General features: G+C 44.6%; 1 protein-coding gene and 1 long non-coding RNA gene across 11 annotated transcripts in view; one reads left to right on the top strand and one right to left on the bottom strand.

The window, feature by feature from the left end:
• Kcnj6 (potassium inwardly rectifying channel subfamily J member 6) overlaps window positions 1-19,059 on the top strand; it is a 215,123-nt gene that overhangs the window by 173,194 nt on the left and 22,870 nt on the right. The gene's annotated exons all lie outside the window — the stretch shown is intronic.
• LOC126513591 (uncharacterized) overlaps window positions 1,445-19,059 on the bottom strand; it is a 37,583-nt gene continuing 19,968 nt past the window's right edge. For 7 of the 10 annotated variants that reach the window (XR_007595389.1, XR_007595390.1, XR_007595392.1 and 4 more), the window contains one exon: window positions 1,445-19,059. This exon is cut by the window's right edge. This is a non-coding gene — a long non-coding RNA (uncharacterized lncRNA). The other 3 variants (XR_007595393.1, XR_007595391.1, XR_007595398.1) reach the window with 2 other exon arrangements.

The following is a 19,059-nucleotide window of genomic DNA, read 5'->3' as shown; positions in this document are numbered from 1 at the left end:
GTCACAGCACTGACAGCAGCAGCTGGCTTCCTCCGTGGCAGTAGACACTGTAAGCTTCCTTGTCCTCAGAGCAAACCTGGCATCAGATTCATGGGCAGCAGTCTGGAGCTGCCATGCTCTGTGTCCTCACAATGTTTCAGTTCCCATTGCTTTTAGGAGCTTATCCTACGAGTTTTCTCTCCTAAGCAACACCTTCGTAGTGACGTTTGCTATTCTATATGCTGTGTGCCGTGCTGACTTGGGCTGCCATCACAAAATAGTACCAACTGGGCGGTGTCAACAACAACATTGATGTCCCCAAAGTCTGGAGACTGGAAGTCTCAGATCAAGGCACAGTTGATTTTGTTCCTGGTGAGAACTCCGTTCCTAGCTTGGGGACAACGCCTCCTCTCCATGTCCTCACATAGCCTCTGCCTAGGCAGAGATGGAGATTTCCATGGGCTTTCTCTTCCTACAAAGAAATCAATCCTGTTGGACCAGCTCCCTCCGCTGCGTGAAGACCACGCTCAACCTTAATTACTCATAATCTCTGTTCCCAAACAATCAATGCCGGGGCTTTGATGTATGGATTGGGGGGTGGGGGTACATCATTCAGTCCATGTACTTTAGAAACTGCATGTGTTCTTTCTGGATCAAGTCAGGATAATAGTAAAGGGACCTTCATGTGTTCATTGTCACTGGGGGTTCTGAGCTTTGACATCAGCTCCCCATACACTAGTGAAACCAAGCCAGTCAGCCAGCCTGATGCTTGCAGCCAAGACGAAGCTGTGCCTATAACTTGGTAAACTCTCAAGCAAATTCTGACTACATCATGTTGGTTCTTTATCCCACCTGACAGTCCTAAGAATACTAAAATCCCTATTGCTCCCTTCAATATTTATACTTTGAATATTGTGTTCCCCCTGTATTTGAGCGTGTGAGCTTCCCATTGGTAAAAGAGGCACCTGGAAGCGGGGTAAGGATACACATACCAGCAATCCTGGAATTTGAGAGGTGGAAGCAGGAGTCCTCCGCTACATAGCAAGCTCAAGGCCACTCTAGACTACAGGAGACCCTGTCTCAAAAAGCAAAGCAGCAGGTAAGACCATCCAGGGCACTGCCTGGGTAGCAAACTGAGTTGGTCAACTTTCTGTCACGATGATGAAATACCCAGAGTGAACCATTTATGAAGATATAAGGTTTGTTTGGGGTCACAGATTTGGAGATTTGGGTTGGTGATCACTTGTCCTTGTTGCCCTGGGTGTTGTGGAGTGGCTCAGTGTGGCAGAGTAGAGTTGCTTACTGCACAAACCACAAAGTAAAGAAGAGAAGCAGGGACCTCACCTCTCTGCACTCAAGGATACACGTCAACGACCTAGCCATCCTCCATAATGTCCCATCGCTCATAAACACCCATAATAACCTGAAGAAGGATGCATAAAAGAAATCCCATGCTAGCTCAGAATTGAGTATAATAGAGGGTTGTATTTAGGGGTAGACTCACAGATTACAGTCCACTGCTCAAACAGGGAATAGCAACCGAATCCAGTAGCCAAGAAGGAGGCCAAAACTATGCACTTTACATCGGCATATATAGTATAAGAGGCCATGCCCACGTGAACAGGTAACTTAAAGGCTACTGGTGGTAGGACTTCCTACACACCTCCCCTTTTGTTTAAATAAGAAAGTTCTAAGTCTAATACTGGTGGTAGGACTTCCTACACACCTCCCCTTTTGTTTAAATAAGAAAGTTCTAAGTCTAATACGAAGTTATATACAATAAGAACAAGTATCAGGTATAAAAATTAGAATTACAGCCAGCATAAAGAATATCAAGAAAGAAACATGTGATAAATGTTTTAATAATTATCCTATCCTAAGGAGTTTAAGTCTTGTATTATAAATAACTTGGCCAAGTCATGAGAGGAAAGTAACTACAACTATCTAGTCTCAACTCCATCAAAGACCTGAGAAGGAAAATAATATTACTTGGGTAAACAGGAAGTGCAATCAAGCAACTTCCAAAATGTACAACAAATGACAGAGACAACTGGCTACCTGGCAATTACCCAAAGTCTCATTTGCAATGTTGGAGCAACCAACTTTGGCTAAGGCCTAGAGTTACTGGCAGACTACTTTCAGAGGCAGGAAATTTTTCAAAACTGTCTTACCCTGTCTTGGCAAGATTTGACAGTCTTTTTCCTTGTCTCCTGCTTGTCCTGTCTGGACATCGTGCATTTTGTCAGTGGTTGATACATGGGCAGTTCCTTGCCCAAAGGCCAGTTTTGCCAAAGAGAAAACAAGCTCCAAGTGGAGTGTCTTTGGTGCTCAACATTCTCTCAGGAATAGATCGGTGCTGCCAGGAGCAATTGTGTCTCGCGTCAACACAAGGCTAAGTTATTTAAATTCCATATTCTACAGCTCTTTGAAGTGGTTGAAGATTACCTATCTATGCAGAATACAATCTCTATGTATCTAAAGAACCTGATTAGTCTAACTATAAATATGACAAACATAAATGACTATTGATCTATAATTCTTAACACCTATATAACTTAAAGGCCAAGATTTCATATTAGAATATTATACAATAAGCAACTCTGCAACAAATGAGGACAATAACCTCAAATTGTAAACAATGTATAAATATCTTGATCAGAGGTAAAAATATATGTTACAATATGATAAATATATCCTAAAATTGTATCAATATACCAAATGTCTTAAACAGAGGTAGAAGCATGCATGCATACAATATGAGAAAATAACTTTGCCTAGATATACAAATATGTGGACAAAAATAGGACATATTCAATATAATTTAAGCTTGTATCAATATACAAGAATTTATACCAATGTAAATTACCTATTATCCCATCCAATTTCCTCTTTTTTTTTTCAAAGAGATCCTGAGCCTACATAATTTCCCCAACAACCCTCAACCCTACACCAATTATAATCAACCCCTAAATGATGTCCCTAACCCTGAGGACAAACATTGTTGGGAGAAGGAACATTGTCTTCTAGGATTACTTCTAGCTGTCATGGGGGCAATGTTCATTCTATAGGATCCTATGAAAGTAAAATGATTGTTAAGTTCCAAGATTACTGCCTGGTATAATTGCAAATAGTCTCTGAGTATTCAGTAAGGTGTTTCTGATGTTCCTATTTGGAGTTCTGACCAGAACGTTGAAAAAAAATGCACTATTTCACCTAACCAAGTTGAAACCATCTTGAGCAGCTGGTACCCAGAACAGGTCTTATATTAGCGCTATCAGCATCATGACGTCATATCAACCAGGTGGAGTTGTTGTTGTGGGACCCAATCTTCTTCCTGGAAACTTCAAAGATTACTGCAGGAAAATACATTGTTCATTGTGGAAAATTTAAACATTTTTAATATAGACATATACAGACATATATGTTCAATGTAAGGTATGATAGAGAAAAAATAGGTATGAACAAAAGAAAATTTTTTTCTAAATTCTTTCCTCTTTCTGTCCCATACCAGATGGCTCCTGACATGAGACAGAAACACTGAATTTTTATTTTAACAATATGCTTGGATTTAGAGGACAGAGCTGTTGTCAAACTCCAAAGCCAGATGTGTGTGTGTGTGTGTTTTATCACCTGTCCTTACAAGTCATATTCCTTTTTCGTGATATTCCTTATTGCACAGTTATTTTTCCTTCTGTCAGCATCCAAACATCTAGGGTCTCTTGAATTTTTGGAGATGTGTATTTTCCTGTAAAGATAAGAACCCTGCCCCAACCTTATATGCTTTCCTTACCACCTGTATGGTTGTCACTGTTGTGAATGAGGCATCATTTCTCTTTCTCAAGAGGTTTCTCTTTTTCAAAGTGAATCATTGTTCATTTTGATGGTATCCATAGTTTTTCTTCTCCTGTGGAAGCAAGAGCAAAACCCTTCCCCAGCATAGCACCTCTCCTGGCTTCCATTGTGAGGTCAACACATCCTTGAAATACACTAGATGATTTAATTCAGAAGGTTTTTTTCTATTATCCAATGACTCTCTTCTGCTATTGACCCTTTCTCATTAGTGTGAAGAAAACTGAAGGTTAATAAGGCACAAGTAATCTATTTCTGGGGGTATTTTCCACCCCTTTCTGTTTGCTTAGCAAATCCTTTATAGGACAATCTGACCTTTCTGTAACTGCCTGACCTGTAGGGTTGTATGATACACTAATATGCTTTATATTATAATACACAAAAATTTATTTCATTTTCTTAGACACATATGATGATGGACCATTGTCTGTCTTTATTTGTACAGCTATATCCATGATGCTCATAACTTCTAATAAATGTGTGATTACTGAATCAGCCTTTTCCGAGCTTAAAGCAGTTGCCCACTAAAAACCTGAGTGTCAATGGTGTGGTATACATATTTTAATTTTCCAAATTCTGCAAAGTGGAGCACATCCATCTGCCAGATTTAATTCCTTTGAGTACCCTTTGGGTTAGTTCCTGCAGGTAGTGGTGTTTGGTTATATAAAAAGCAAATAGGACATCTCTTTATAATCTCCTTAGCTTGCTGCCATGTAATAGAAAACTCTTTCTTTAAACCTTTGCTATTGACATGATGGTTCTTATAAAATTCTGAGGCCTTCAACATACTTCCAATCAGTAATTAATCAATTTCTGCATTACCTTGTGCTAAAGAACCTGGAAGAGCCATATGGGATTGGATGTGTGTTATGTATATAGGACAAAGCCTATTCTGGATAATGTCTTAAAACTGTATGAATAATGAAGTCAATTCTGTATCATCTGGTATAAATTCAGTTGTTTCAATATGCAAAACAACTCTCTCTGCATATTGTGAATCAGTAACTATATTAACAGGTTCTTTAAAAATCCCTTAGCACCATGAGAATAGCATATAATTCTGTCTTTTGAGCAGAATTATAAGGGCTTTGTTCCAACTTACTTAAATCTTCTGATTTGTAACATGCCTTCACTGATTTATTTGCATCAGTATAGAATATATGGGCTCCAGTATTGGTGCATCAAGTACAATGTGGGAAAGGACCCAAGTAGTTCTCTTTATAAGATTAATTCTATTACTTTTGGAATAATTGTTATTAATCTCTCCTTTAGAAATTAGCACAAGCTCTTTGCCAAGGTTCATTGTCTTCCCATAATTTTTTAATTTCACCAGAAGTAAAAGGCACTATAATCTCTGCTGGGTCTGTACCTACTAGTTGACAAAAATCTCAATTTTTGTTTTAACCTATCAGGGCCAAGCAGTTTCTTTTTGCTTAACCAATGAAATCAACAGATTGATATATGACACTCCCACATCACACAGGGACTCCATAAAACACCACTTAGGTAAAAGCAAGCCAAGTGGGCAGAGGTGGGAGTCTTTCTGGGCAGTGGACCTAGGTCTTTAAGCTGATCTATCCAGTGGGTGTGGAGTCTAGATCCGCATGGACACCAGATGAAGAAGGATGCTTAAATCCCACACTAGCTCAGAACTGAGTATAATAGAGGGTTATTTGTGTAGGGGTAGACTCACAGATCACAATCCTCTGCTCAAACGGGGAACAGCAACTGAATCCAGCAGCCAGAAAAGAGAGCGGATGTGCACTTTACATGGCGTTTATAGTATAAGAGCCCATGCCCAAGTGGGCAGGTAACTTAAAGGCTGCTGGTGGTAGGAATTCCTACAGCAATAGCCTCCCAGTATGTATTGGTACCAGGAACCAAAAAAAATCACCAAATGAGCCTTTGGGACCAGCACTCCTAAAGCATCATTTTGTCTGAAGGTGGCAAGAAAGTATGATCTCTGAAAGAAAATGTGATATTTAAACACTTTTTTTTTTGGTTTTTTGAGACAGGGTTTCTCTGTAGCTTTGGAGCCTGTCCTAGAAGACATTTAAATACTTTATTTATATGTGAGTGTATGTATGCCTTCATGAATGTGTGCATGCCATATGTGTACAGTGCCCACGGAGGCCAGAAGAGGTACCCTGGGACAGGAGTTTACAGACACTTGTGAGCCACCATATGGGCGCTGGGAACTGAATCCCGGTCCTCAGCAAGCTCTCTTACTGTTGAGTCACCGCTCCAGCCCTGCCTCATGCAACATTTAATTAAGTCACCTGATGGGTTCAAACGGGGCTTTGTGATTGGTTCATCTCCTCCTGATGCTAAAACAGAGCTTACGCCAACAATGGTCCCACTTTTCTTAAACGCTAAGAGCAAAGATGGAGAATAATGGTGTCTCAGGTCGCTAACGAGGCTGCGTAAGAGCTTGCCTACACAGCTCTCGGTGGCTGTTCACAGCCCAAAGGAAGACTTGTACAAAATGTCACCACTCTTAGTACCTGTCTAAGAGTGAGCCTTACCTTCCTGACCCAACCCTTCTGCTCTAACTTTAACTAGGTAGCCGGTTATTTGAGGCAAGTGACTTTAGAATTTAGCAAAATTGGTGGAGTTTTCCCTCAGCAATTTCTGGATCTCAGTAGGAAACCTTTGCTTTTTAGAGAATATTAAACTGCCACTGCTCTACAGTAGGTCTACTTTTCCGTGGTTTTTCCTCCCGTGGCCTCAGTTGCCCATGCTCCAGTGAAAGTCAAACACTCAGCAATTCAAAAAAAATGTTTAAAAATAACTCCTAAGTTTTTAATTAGATGACCTTTGTAGAGGTATGATCTGATCTCTCTCTTTTAGGAATCTGAATGATCCTTTGCCTGTCAGTCCCAAAGCCATCTCAGTTATCAGATCTACTACTGTGCTGTGTGCACTTGCTAACAATGGCCCGAGCACAAGTGTAGCTGTGGTAACAATTCTAACAGAATGCTGTCTTATTTGCTATGCTTTATTACTGGTCATTGTTATTAAGCTCTTACTTGCATAATTATAAAGTCAATAAAATATTAATGTAAGATTTGGTGTTACATGTGGTTCAAGCATCCATGGAGTGTTTTAGACACTCCAGTCTCCTGAGGATCAGGACTATGGTTCATATCTTTGAAAGATAATTTTCAGTGATTTCACATCTTGATCCACTGCAGGGAGAGGGTCTAAACTTACTCAGGAGAAGCTGTTTAGCACTGGACCAAGGTCATGTCAGGACCAGAGGATTGCAGTGTCCAACCCACACACTACTCAGATTGGTCCTCATACATCCATCATTTTCCAGAATCTTCTCACCACCTGGGCTCGGGATGAGTGCTATTCTTGAAACTATATACTGTGGTTCTGAGGAGCATGAAGAGCCAGAGGTTACACTAATGGCTTAGTTTGCATTCAGCCAACAAGACTAAACATAGCTCACTCCCTTAATGTTGCTCTTTGAAACCACTCTAAGAGGGGAAGTGTATTTATTGTTCAGGAGCGGAGAGCCAGTTGAAATACAGTGTGAGATTGACTATGGGAATCACCCAATGCTTTCTAACTATTGTCAAATCCTAACCACAGCAAACATAAGCAACTTCTCAATAAGTTGAAGTTAGAGAGATGTTTCTAATTATACTACCAAGAATACCAATGAAGGTGTGCCACCCAGAGAAGAAGACCATAGCTGAAGCACATAGAATGAATGAATGAATGAATGAATGAATCCACCACTGCTTAATTGATGGGGCACTGGGGTCCATGATGCTTTAATTCAGTGATTCTCAACCTTCCTAATGATGAGATCCTTTAATACAGTCCCTCATGGTGTGGTGACCTCCAACTATAAAATTTTTGTTGCTTTCTCGTAACTGTAATTTTGCTACTGTTTTGAATCATAATGCAAATATCTGTGTTTTCTGATGTCTTAGGTAATCCCTGTGAAAGGGTTGTTTGACCCCCAAAGGAGTTGTGACCCACAGGTTGAGAATCACTCCTTTAATATTTGTGCTGGTTACTACACCAATCCTACCCCTGCCAAGTGGCTTCCAGCTATGTCCCACTACACTGTGTTGGCATTATTGGGGTTCAACTTATGCCAAAAAGCCTGAGCAAAGTTGAAGCAGAGACTAACCTCTGAGCAGGAGGCTCACACTGTTCCTGGGGCTTATCCAAGCCAGAGGCTAAACGATGAATCAGAGCAGAACAGGACGCCTGAGGGAGTGTTTCAGAAGTCATTTCCTGTGATGCTCCATCCCTGCATGTCCACACTTCCCACCTCCCCCAGGAGCTCCCAGGGGCCACGCAGGCTTCAGAAAGCAAGCTTTAGGGCACACCAAACTCACCACCCACATTGGTCTTGCATCATCTTAACACAAAGACTCAAGTGTGATTTGGGGCCATCACAGCCCCCTGGTAGGGACATCATCTCTCTCTTCAAGCCAGTAAACAAAGCCCTTGTAGACACTCTCAAAGGTCTGTCATATACCCAGTGGAGCCTGAGAGTCTCAGGGAACTGCTTTCTGATCCATAGCTAGCCAGTGCCCCCTCCACAGGAGCTCTCTAGTCTGGCAAACCTGCACTGCTGGTACCACACACACAATCCCCCATCTCTATCGTCCTCCTTAAAAGTGCCAACTTAAGCTTCCTTGGTGACAATTGAAAAGTAAATGCATCCAGGGATTCATCACCTTAGTCGATTTCTACTTGCATCCCTGTTCTCCTATTTGGAAAAGTAACTGCTCTGTGAAGTTTCGCTCACATCCCTAACTTGACGAGTTGTGGGTTTACCAGGCCAGTGACACTGTAGAGTCTCTAGACTTCAAGAAGACCCTTCAGGCCTCTGGCAAGTTCAAACATCATCTCACAGTTTCCTGAGGCAAGCTCCCTTTGCCCTAGCACAGCCCACTACAGATAACTACTAACGACAGGCGCTCACCCCGCACAGGACTCGTTCACTTCCGTGCAAACGAGCAGTCCATAGAGGTCTTATGAAAAAGGCCATCCCTAAGCTTTTCCAGGCTAAACACCAAGCAGAGCAGTCTGCCTAGGTCACCATGTCCACATTTGTCAGTTCAAGCAACCACGGATGGAAAATAGAAAAGAAATGGATCAGAGCTGAGCATACACAGAGCTTTTGTCATTCCCTAAGCAATACCATATAACTGTTTACACAGGATTTACCTTGCATTAGGTATCATAAGTAATCTATAATATAAGTATACAGGAATAAATGCATCACTTATGTGAAAATACTCTACCAATTTATAGAAGGGCTTGTGCATATATAGACTTTGGTACCCTCAAGAGAACCAGGACTAATCACCCGTGGATATCAATGGGCTTTGATCATTATCAAGTTCATGTAGAGTAGGAAAATGAAATGGAAAGGGGGGGCATTTTTGTATGCTGAATAGTTCATAATGGCAACACAGAATCACAGTAGTGGATGATTTACCATATGTGTGGATATTTCAAAATAATTATATCATGCATTGATTAAATTTAGTTAGAAACACACCATCCTACACCGGAAAGAAAAGGACTCTTATTGGGACAGTATCTAGTAGGTTGTAGTGTAATGTCTTCTACTTTCTAAAATGACTAATTAACTAGTTAAGGAATCTCTTAGGGGTTCAGCTGTACGGGTTGTTGGTGAAGAATCTGTGACATTGAGCTTCTGGAGTCTGAGAGTCACTCTGTGACCCCTGAGAGCTCAGTCAGCCCTGCTGGTGGAAAGCCGCCAAGGGCTTTCCAAATATGAAGAAATGGGTGAGCTATACAGGGTCTTTATTTTCCTTTCCCTCTTTCAGTGGGTTCTACTGTGTTGGGCATGCGTACAGATGCCAGAGACACTTGGGTCATTGTCAGTTTCATCGTGTAAAGAAGGAGGCAGAGGAAGGAAGAGGAGAAGGAGAAAGAGGGGAAAGATAAAGAGGCAGAAGGAGGAGAAGAGGTGTTAAGAGAACCGGTGATTCTTAGGACATTGAGTAGTTTGTGATGACATCATAAAGAATCATAGCAGAATAATTTATCATATATGTAGATATTATAAAATAGTTGTGCCATGCATTGATTAAACCATGCCAGAAAGTCTGGATTCCAGACAGACATCTTTAGGGACAGACAGATCTTATTAGTGAATAATCAGGTTCTTCACTGACCCCTGTACCCACAATTCCTGACCCTACAGCCATCAGAGATCAAGATCACAGGCCAGCCTGGCCAGCAGTGGCCATGTCCACAGTGCAGTGTGCTGGGAATTATTGGTGAGATTGCTACCCAGAACCCTCACACCAGGGTCTTGACCCCTTGCTTGTTAATGGTATTGCTTAGAGTCATCTGATTTTCCGGGAACTCAGACCCTATATCTGATGTGATATCTGCTCAGCTTGGCCTCAGGATTCTCAAATGAAGTGAAATAAAAAAATGCTAGCTTGGAATCTGAAATGAAGTAGACAATTAAAAGGGAGAGGCTGCATTTTAAATACTAGCTCATCTCAAGCACTCGGAGTTGCCACTCACCCGTGAAACGGCAGATGGTCCAAACATCAGCAAAAGTGGTTATCTTCCTTATTAGCTGGGAGCTCTCCTGGAGGTACCTGTGATAAGAAGAGCTTCGAGCCACATGTAAAATTCAAAGATATTACAATTCTTGAGCTCTGAAATTACCCCCATAAGAGGAAAACGGGAAGAAACAGACACACCTGTCTGCCAACTAACCACAAGATTGAAAGGTCCCTGTGTCTTGCTCATGCATTTTATACCTAAAAGAAGACAGGCCAAAGGAACACCCCTCATTTTAGGGACAAGGCCCAGGGAACAACCCATCACCTAGAAGAACTATATGTCACAACAGGACAAAGAAATTTTTCAACAACTGGGCCTTTGGTCCACTGACTTTATCCATCAAAGATCTGTGATTAAAAACCCCCAAAGTGAGATGACAAATGTAATCACAAAAGCTGCAATGCTGCAAGGGTTTGGAGATGGCTCAGTCTGCATTACATGCAGAAAAATGGGAGTTCAATTCCCAGGACATGTTTTTAAAAAGTCAGGCAGAGCGGTGCACACTTGGAATCTCAGTGCTGGGGAAATAGAAATGGGAGGATCCCTGGGGCTTCCTAACCAGCCAGTCCAGGCTCCTTGGTGAGTTCCAAACCAGTGAGAGACTCTGTCTCAAAGGAAAGGTGTGTGGTACCTGAGGAATGACTCCCAAGGCTGTGACCCCCACATGTAAAGAGAGAGAGAGACCGTCAGCCAGGTATGGTGATGCATGGGTGTTGTGGGAACCTCCTTCAGTCAATAGTCATTAAGATACTAGCCCACTTTGGGCATAGTCTCATATACTATAAATGCAGATGGAAAGACTGTGTAGCTCAACTACTGACAAAATGAACAGTGTCCAGACTGGACAAGCAGGATACAAGCAAAAAGACTGCCAAACCTTGCCTAGACAGGGTAAGATGGTTTTTCAAATTTCCCTGCCTCTGAAAATGGTCTGTCAGATACTCTAGGCCTTAGCCAAAGTTGGTTTCCCCAACTTTGCAAATGAGACTTTGGGTGATTGCCAGGTAGCCAGTTGTCTCTGTCATCTACTGCACCTTTTGGAAGTTGCCTGACTGCACTTCCTGTTTACTCAGGTGATACTATTTCCCTTCTCAGGTCTTTGATAGGGTTGAAGACCAGATAGTCATAGTTACTTTCCTCTCAAGACTTAGCCAAGCCATTTTTAATACATGACTGAGATTCCTTAGGATAGGATCACTATTGAAATATTTAGTGTATGTTTCTTGTTTGATGTTGCTCATGCTGGTTGTAATTCTAGTTTTTATGTTTTTGCCTCTTCTTTTCCCTGAACAAGACTTGATATTTGTTCTTATTGTATATAGTTTTGTATGAGGCTTACAATTCTCTTATTTAGACAAAAGGGGGAGGTGCTATGGGAACTCCTTTAGCCAACAGCCTTTAAGATACCGGCCCACTTTGGACATGGTTTCATGTACTATAAATGCAGACAAAAGCAGGTGTGGCCCTCTTGGCTGCTGGATTCAATTCCAGTTCCCAGCACACACAGAGGACTGCAGGTTGCTACCCTTACTGTGAGTTTATCCCCAAATAAATAAACCTTTGATATACACCACTCCAGGCTATTGTGGACCTCTTTGGTGCGTCAACACGTGCTTGCAATCATAATACTGCAAGGAGAAGGAAGAAAGATCAGGACTGCCTGGGCTTCATGGGACAGTCCCCTTCCCAAGAGGACATTCACTGTCAATGCATTAAAGATCATGCACTATCGCATCAGACTGGTAAGACGGCAAAGCCTACATCCTCCAACAAGAAGCAACAAATATAGAAGAGGGGATTTTGCATTGAGAATGGCAAGAAGCACTTCCAAAGAGTGAGTGAGAAAGCCAGAGTTGTAAGCCAAAGGGGAAAACTCAAATGGGTAAACTGTCTGGAACCATTAGTAAGAGACCAGCATCCCTGTCCCATTTCCAATCTCCTGCAGCCTTATCTGGACTGCATACAAAACAATAGCTGCGGTTTCCACCCAATGGTACCAGGACTCGAAGATAAGCTCATTCTGCCTGCATCATCTGCTTGATAAAAAGGAGTGTCTGCCATCCGTGCAAGGCAGCTGGCTTCTTTGGGGATGTGTGCACCTATTCAGAATCTCCTCTATCATCGGGAACATCCATCCTGGGAACAGACCCAACTGCATGGCTAAGATATTAGCTAAAGCACTAATATCAGCCATTTCTCTTTTTTCCTCTCATCAGGGATTCTTCCTTCCAGCCCAGGCACTCCAAGTTATGAAGCCCCTGGACTACTGTCCTAACCCAAGTCAGCTCTGGGAACAACTGTCAGGGCCTGAAGCCATTGTCCCAACACTAGGAGTAGCCAGTTCTCAGTCTTAGGGGTCCTTGCAGGAAGCGGTGTGCAGGCTTCCACTGGCAGTCATGGTGGTGAGGTAGAAGACTGGGGCAGGGAGGAGAGATGCTCCTGGGTCTGAGGAGGGAGTCCTGTGAGCAGCTAACATCTGAGCATCATGCTCTGGTCTCCACTTCTCTTGGAAACAATCTCTGGCATTCCTCATGAGTTCCTCTGTGCCTCGGGGACAAGCTACTGCTCCCCCCCTCCCTAAGGAGCCATCCAGGGTTTATATTCAAGTGCATCTCTTCCCTCTGTCAAATCCCTGTCCTTGAATCTGGGGAACTAGCTGTACAGGTGTAGGGGAAGCCTAGCCCAATGGGGGGCATTTTCACCTCGGGCTAATGTTTACGTATAAATCTGGCGGGCATGAGCCCCGCAGGTCTATTTTTGTATTTCCTGCCCATCGCTAGATCCCTGGTGTTGTAAGCTATCCCTTCATTAAAATTTGCTGTTTCATATTAAGCTAGCCTGGTTATTACGTCGCATACATACAGGTGTGTCCTGCTTAGCACCTCCTGGGAGTGAACATGTGGGGTCACAGGTCAAAAAGAGCACATTCAAAGTCACAGGGGTCCTTCCCTCTCCAGCAAAGCACCCCACTCTCACCAGGACAGTCCCCTTTCATTTGTCTCCATCTGAAGCTCCCAGCTTTCCTAGTCACTGTGCTCAACTAAGCATGAAAGGGCATGTGAGATGCCCCAAAGCAAACCCCGTGCTGGCGAGCACGTCAACTGCTTTATTCCCGTCCTTTTACTTTTAACTCTGACATTTTTATACAAAAGTCATACTTTCACATGACACCCTGTTCTAATAGCACACACGAAAACGTAATGAAAACCCCAGGGCTCCCTATACTCTTTCCTCCACAGACAGAAGCCATACACACAGGAGCATGCTATACTCTTTCCTTCACAGACAGAAGCCATACACACAGGGGCATGAATGCCATCAGAAATGCTCTTTTCTTGTTTAAAAATGCATAATATGCATCAATGCATATTCATGCATTTTCTACACGGGAGCATGCATCTGTCCTCAGTTAATTGCTTCAAAACATTGCATGTGCAGCACAGTTTTATTAACACACTGACGAGCTATTTTTAGTTTTAGTTTTCAGAATGAAATAGAGGTGGCATGTTTTTATTAGTCAGCTTATAAGATAATGGGTTTATTATGGCACTTTCGATAAATTTTTAAAGTATTTTTTAATTTTATGTATATGCATGTGTACCAAGTGCGCCGTTGCCAGCAGAGGCCAGAGGAAAGCAGCTAATCCCCAGAACTGGAGTTACAGGCTGTTGTGAGCCACCATGTGGGTGCTGAGCCATCTCTCTGGTCCCTCACCATGACATTTGCACATACATGCATGCACACACACACACACACACACACACACACACACATTTTCTCATATTCCCCCCTCATTGCCATCCCTCGTCCCCTTCCTCCTCCTCTCACTGATGCCTCTGCCCCCTCATGTAGCTCCCACCTTCTGCTGGAATACGTGCACATAAGTACATGTGTATGCACAGACACACTCTCTTCTGCATGTCAGGGAAAATGAAGCACATGTCCTTCCTGCCCATCGTCATCTCCTGTTTCCCCCCATCCTCCCTCGCTCCCTCATGCACCTCTGATTTTCTACGACACATACATGTGACCATGTAGAGTCTACATATGAGAGAAAGCTCTGGATGCAGGCTGTCAGTCTCTGCAGTTGGCCTCAGGGGACAGAGTGAGGCTACTTACCCCTATACCTGTGCACCCCTAACTAAGCCTCTCACCCTCATAACTCCTCAGCGTCTGCGCCCGTCCTTCCACGCGCCCTGCAACTCTCGCCCCTGGCTGTCTCCTGCCTCTCTGGCTTCCAGAACAGCTTAGTCTTAGACAGTAGACATGCTCCTAACATGGCACCTGGCCACAGCCTTAGGGGACACCAGCAGTGACAGAACAGACCTCCTTCCCCATCAAGGAGTCGCAACCTCACCGACCCTCCAATTGGATCTTACTTAGCAAGTGCCCCAAAGACCTGTGGTCATGTCCTGTAGGTAGGACGGCCAGTCTGCCTTCACCAGGGGACACCTTGCTGACCATTTAAATGAAGCTTCTGACTCCCGTCCCCGCCCCCACCAGGGAGCCACGGGCTGCCCCGCCTTTCCCTGTATCACTTCTTTCCTTCCGACTCCGTCCCTGGTCCCCGGCGTTCTTTCCATCTCTTCACTGTCCTTCTCTTCTCGTTCACGTCTCACCCACCATCCCAGGCCCACTTCCTGGATGTGGACGCAAAACACCGCTCCGCCCAGCTGGTAGGCTAGCGAGCCACATTTTTGTTCAGTAGCAACGCTGCAATGAGCCTCTTCAGCTTTCTCAGGGTAGGCTCTTAGGAGATCCGTGGGATTATAAAGGGCCTGCGTGTACTGCTTTGGAAGATTTCTGAGTTATGCGGCATCGCGACAGTTTACAGTCTCTCTCCAGAGGCAAGCACAGCCGCTGTCTCCGCAAATGCACAGCACATCCATCTTTGCCAATAAGACAAGGCTGGGTATCATTTGTATTTCTCGGGCTGTAATTGGGAATATATTGATGTATGTCTTTTGCTGCTGTTTGCATGTTTTTCTTGGGGATTTTTATCTCATCTAATTGACACACTATAAAGCCAATCAGCCCCCTGCCAGTTACGCATTCCGCAAACATCTTTCATAGTCTGTCCTTCGCCTCACAGGTTTCTTTATTAATTGATTTTTTTTTAGTTTTCATATTTTTTTTTTTTTTTGGTTTTTCGAGACAGGGTTTCTCTGTGGTTTTGGAGCCTGTCCCGGAACTAGCTCTTGTAGACCAGGCTGGCCTCGAACTCACAGAGATCCGCCTGCCTCTGCCTCCCAAGTGCTGGGATTAAAGGCGTGCGCCACCACTGCCCGGCTATATCTTTTGACTATAGAAAATTTTCTTTTATGGGGTTAATTTTATTGACATCTGTTTTCATGTGGTCACCTTTTATGAAGCAAGCAGACAGCCTCCCATATTCCTCCTAACTCATTAGCACAGGATGACTGTCCTGTTTCCTTACAGTGCTTTTACTGGGGTGTGTGCGTGTGTGTGCATGTGTGCATGTATGCATGCATGCCACATGTGTGCATGCATGTGTGTGCATGCATGTGTGTGCATGTATGTATGCCACATGTGTGTATGCATGTATGGACGCCACGTGTGTGTATGCATATGTGTGTATGTGTGTGAATGCATGCGTGTGCGTGTATGTGCGTGCATGTGTGTGTGTTTTGTTTGGGTGTTTGTTTCCTGTTTTGCTTTGTTTGGTTTTGTTTTTTTTCTGGCTGTGAGTTTTGATCCAGCTGGCTGAGCAAAACAACCAGCACTGTTCCTGAATGACTGGCCAGTTGTCCTAACACATTCACTAAGACGATTCTTCTCCCTTCAGAGAAGCCATCGCCTTTGTGCTTCCTCCTTCCACCTGACCCTCTTCTGCCAGAGAAAAAGTCAAATAACCCTACTACTTAGGCTGCACTGAGTGCGTCAAGCGTCAGCCTCAGCTCCCAAAAGCCGCCCATGCCTACATAACAGCTCATAGCTGCTATTGCCAACATACACCCTCCCAACTCCCAAGACCTAAAAATGGGACAGTGCTTGGAAACAGAATCACTGAAATGTGATTAGTTAAGATGAAGACACTCCCCAGAGTCACTAATCTCCGGTGTCTGGTGTCCTCATGAAAAGGGGTCATTTAGACACAAACACGCGTGCGGGAGGACACCACGTGAGAGTGAAGACAGAGACAAGGCTGTAACGCCACGCCCAAGATCACCCAGGAGGGAGGCATGCCTCAGACCTCCCCACAGCGGAGCGGCGAGACCGCGGCATTGCAGTCGTTTAAGCCGCTTCACTCCATTTCTGGACTTTTCTATGGCAGACCCAAGAGACCAACACAGCATTTCATTATAGCAACTCCCCTGCCGTGCATGGCTTTGCTTTCCCTGGTTTGGGTAATGGTCAACCACATTCTAAGAATACTAAATGGAATATTGTATAAATAAGCAATCCCTAAGTTTAAACTACTTGCCATTTTGAGTCGCACGACGAAACCGCTGCCATTCTACTTCCAATCATCTCTGTCCAAAGCATCCATGCCACGTGGACCACTCACCCACCGGGCAGTGGTTGGTGATCAGATCAAATGTCAAAATACCACAGTGCTTATGTCCCAATGACCCTTAATGACGGAATAACGCTGGCGCCAAGGCCTAGGCTGAGTTGGTAGGCTCTTCCCACGGCTCACAAAGCTCTGGGTTTAGTTCCCAGCACTGCAGATACTAGGCATGGGTGGCACACTCCTGTAACCTCAGCACTTGGATGGTAGAAGCCGCAGTTTAAGAAGGTTGCTCACAGTGCACCCATAGCCAAAGCAAAGAGAAGCAAACACCTTTGTTTGTCTGCTTTCAGCTGGCTTTCTTCACTCTTACCCAGTCCAAAGCCCGAGAAATGACACCACCCATACTTGGGTGACTCCTCCCATCCACCTGCAGAGAGCACATTCAACCTGAGACAGAAAATCCCTCACTGAGACTCTTTCCCCAGGTGATTCTAGGATGTACAAGGTTAGCCATAAAAACTAACTGTACAGAGGTTTTATTTTAAAGAGTGTGTGTTCGGGGTACTCAGACGTGTGATAAGTTAGTATTAATCTTACAGTGTGCTAAATTTTACAAGTTAAGCAGTACAGTTGGTGTGTGTGACTCAGTATCTACGTGTGACCCATCCTCGCTCCCTGCAGGACACTTACGTATTCTGAAGCCTCGTCTTTTGCTGTTGGGGTCACTGCACACATTCCTCCTCTGTGTCCTCCCTTCCTGAGAGTCAGGAAAACTCACTCCTGGCCTCATGCCCACCCCAGCTCAGCAGGCACTGCAGGCAGCCAGCTCCTCACAGGCTGCAAAAGCCACCCTCGGCCCCCTCCACTCTGGTCATTGTGCCTTCTCTGAGACACAACAGAAAGGGCCCTGGCCCAAGCTCCAGACCATCAGCCCAGTGCTAGACAGTGTCCCACTGGAACCTACGGCTTCCTCTACTTTCTCTGAACCACCTAGATCCTGTCCTCCTGTCTTTCCTTTCCTCCCTTGTCTGTACTGAGCAAAGACCACTGAGAAGTCTGAGAGCTGAAGAGTTCCTGGCTTCCCACAGCCTTCGCTGTACACAGAAGGTCCCTTTCAGGGACGCTCAGGACCCTCCGCCCCTGTTGGCCAGTGGTCATCCTCAGGTCGTTAGGACGGGCTGCCCTCACCAAGCTGTCATCAACCGAGCCCTATCCTCCACGCATTTAGCAGGAACTCGATCTCTTTCCCGCTGCCCTGTCTTGGCCTGAGATTTACGGAGCGCTGGCTGTGTTCTGAGTGTTGCTCATGCACCGATTCACAAAAATCCTTGCAGCTCCTCTAGGATGTAGGCTTCACCTCTAGCACCCTAGACAGGTAAGGACACAGAAGCACAAGAGACCTAATTATCTTGCCCAAGGGCACATACCACCTCATCAATCTGCTGCCCCAAAAGCCTGGTGGCTGAAAGCAGCCAATGCGGTCGTGTCCCTTCATCCATCACGACCCAAGAGCTGCTGGGCTGAGTCGCTGTGGCTCCGGAGCTCTTGCGAAGTTTTTGTGTGGAGGTTTGGCCAGCTTGGAGGATCTACGCTGGGCTAGCTCTCTCCCTAGCTATCGGTTGGAGGTCTCAGTTTCTCTATAAAAGCTGTTGAGTGCCCCGCCCACAACATGCCAGCTAATACTTCCCAAAGCAGGAAGTGCAATCGACTGCTAGGAAAAGCCGCAATGCCTTTTCCAACCTAGTCTCTGAACCTGCACACCACCCCTCCACTTCACTAGAGGGAGTGCCAAGTCCAGCCCACACAAGCAGGGGGGCTCAACTCTGCCTCTTCACCGCAGAGCACCGGAAAACTGGGGGACACATTTCCATCGCCCTCATCATATAGCAGTGGGATGTGGCCTGCTCAACCTGACTCCAGGGCTAACTCCTCACCGTCACGGGAGGCACCCCTGAATTCACTGAGTAGTGTGCTCTGACGGCCACATGCACACAGCTATAGACCTTAGGCAGCCGTCTTCTGCCTTCTAGGTTCTTTCCCCAGAGCTGCAAGCCAGACACTGCGGTCTGCCATGGAGTCTCCTGGGGGTGTTTCTTAGGAATTGTGCAACAGGCCTAATGCCCAGGGTCTCCAAACCTACCAGAGAAATTTAACACAGTGTATGGTTTTGC

This window comes from Alexandromys fortis, unplaced genomic scaffold (genome assembly GCF_014885135.2).
Source record: "Alexandromys fortis isolate MF-2015 unplaced genomic scaffold, M_Fortis_MF-2015_v1.1 scaffold_128, whole genome shotgun sequence".
Lineage (NCBI taxonomy): Eukaryota > Metazoa > Chordata > Mammalia > Rodentia > Cricetidae > Alexandromys > Alexandromys fortis.
Note: the sequence above shows the minus strand (reverse complement) of the source record. Positions and strands in the feature narration are given on the sequence as shown.